Here is a 2,500-nt window from a genome sequence, read left to right as displayed (position 1 = left end):
GAGTGCAGCAAGCTATGACAGGAGAAAAACTGCTTAAAGCAAAGGATTCAAAATTATATTTCGGAAAGGACAAAGAAGGTGAGCTGTTGATCTAATTATATAGAAAGTGATGCCAGGAAAGATTCAAAAGTAAATGAACACCATGCATGACAAATGCATACACTGACATATGAAGGAATCAAACCCTATAAAAGGAGTAATTCTAAAAAGGATAACAACTGTGACTGAAGACAGAAGGGAAAGGTTTTGAAACATATTAGGATGCACTGTGATGGGGATGATTAGTTTTATTTGAATATTAAGTCAGTCATGAAGATTATGAAACAAAATGATGAATATAAGACATCTCAACACTGAATGTAATAAATGCTGCTTTGACAACAGTATTGGGCTGAGTCTTTTTGTATTGGTTATACATTTGGCTTAGGTAGCGAAGAATTAATGACATTGATCACAGACAAACCAGATGCACCAGACATGAGAACTGTAGAGAATGTACAAGCATTCTGCTCTTATTCAGCATCAAAGAGTTACAGCCTCATGTGCATGTGCAGTAGGTACAGGGTTTGAATACACAGAAGGGAAAATAAGCATAGATGTTAGAAATACAAATTATGGATTTCACACTGAGTTGGACGGAGGAGGGGCACTAACCACAGCTCTGATCTGTGATATATAACAATACGTATCCTGTTTTCTTGCTTATTTTTACTAGTTATTACTTATTCTTACCATTTATTGCATTTTTTCTTGTCTGCTGCCTACTTTTATTGCACTTTTTATTGTCTGCTGCCTATTTTTTACTATATTTTATTGCTATAAACTAATCTGCACTCTTGTACTGCAATTGTCTGCTTTACTGGGCCCGTCAAATCACTCTTGTAACTGACTCACTTTTTGTAAAGCTTTTTTAGCTAGTTTCATTGTGTGAAAGGTATTGACTGGAATTTTTCTCCATTTGTTACGCATCTGGTTGTTCTGATTTTCCTGGAGTGTATCATATAACTGATTTGATTGCAGTTAAAAGCATTCTCCAGAGTCTCCTTGCTCCTTTTTCTGTTTAAAACTTTCATTTAGTGTCTTGCTGCTGTTTTTTTGCTGTGATAAACATTTCTGTAGTGTTTTCTGCCTAAAATAGTGTAGCTAGTAGCTGTAGCATAATTCCCCAGCCTGCCTTTCTATTGTTGTCTTGATCTTAAACCTGGTGGCTTAGCAGTTGCCCACTCTTACTGTAAATTTAGCTCATTCTACTTAATACAGAAAGAACATTTGGGATTGCCAATCCTCTTAGTTTCTTAACCTTGAATTTTCTTCTGTTGCTCCTTTTTCCCTTTCCACTCTCAAAATGGTGGAGTATCCTCCAATCCAGGAAATTATAGACCCATCAGCCTAATTAGCCTGATCTGCAAGGCCATGGAATGCATTATCATGGACCTCATTAAGAGGGACATTTTCAACCTCCAAACACTCGACCCCACACAGAGTGGCTTTCTCAAGGGGAGGTCATGTCTGTTATATCTGATCAACTTCTTTGAGACAGTCACCAAAGCCATGGACGAGGGGAAGATGGTGCACACTGAATACCCTGACCTGGCCAAAGCCTTTGACACTATCCCCCACTCAGGTATAATAGATAAACTCTCTCCATATGTTATCAGATGGATAGCAAACTGGATCACTGATAGAACCCACCTAATCAAAATAGGGGAAGCCACCTCAATCACTAGACCTGAATGAGTGGTGTACCCCTGGGATCGGTCCTGGGGCCTCAGTTATGCAGGCTAGATTTCTCTGAGGTGCAGGCCAAAACCAGTGGGCTATGGCTGATCAATTTTTCTGATGACTGCAAGCTGGGTGTGGTCATCAATTTCCAAAGTGATGTGGATGTCCTCCAAGAGGGTCTCACCCAAAAAAATGACTGGTGCCCGAAACATAGCCTCAAGCTGAATTCCAAAAAATGCATCATCATCCCCTTTGGAGGGAGTGATGTCCCCACATATTATCACAGTAATAACAATGCCTTAAGCACACACTTAGTCATGAGGGATTTTGGCACCCGGGTTGATAGCAAACTGACTCTTGACCACCATGTTGCTTCCACTGTACAGAAAGCTTTCTACATGGCCCACATCATAAGTAAGGGTATCTCATCCGGGGGCAAGGAGGTCATAACATCCCTGTATTCTTCCCTTATAAGGCCAGTTATTGAGTACAGCATCCCCTTCAGCAGGTACCTCATGGAGACACTACAGAGGTTCCTCACCAGAAGAATCCAGGGCCTCAAACATCTACTCTACACAGATAGGGTAAAAGCCCTGTCCCTCTAATCAGTTTCACACAGACTCCTCAGAGGTGACCTTTGTCTGGCATACAAAGCAATGTCAGACCCTGCCTTGATGGGACTGCTGCATATTCACAATTCACTTGCGTGACCCACATGCGTGATCTCAACCTGGTCTGTGACATCAATAGGACTTGTTGACAGGACAGATTTGTGTCC

Source organism: Protopterus annectens, chromosome 1.part1, assembly GCF_019279795.1.
Source record: "Protopterus annectens isolate FY-2018-M chromosome 1.part1, PAN1.0, whole genome shotgun sequence".
Classification (NCBI taxonomy): Eukaryota; Metazoa; Chordata; order Ceratodontiformes; family Protopteridae; genus Protopterus; species Protopterus annectens.
Note: the sequence above shows the minus strand (reverse complement) of the source record.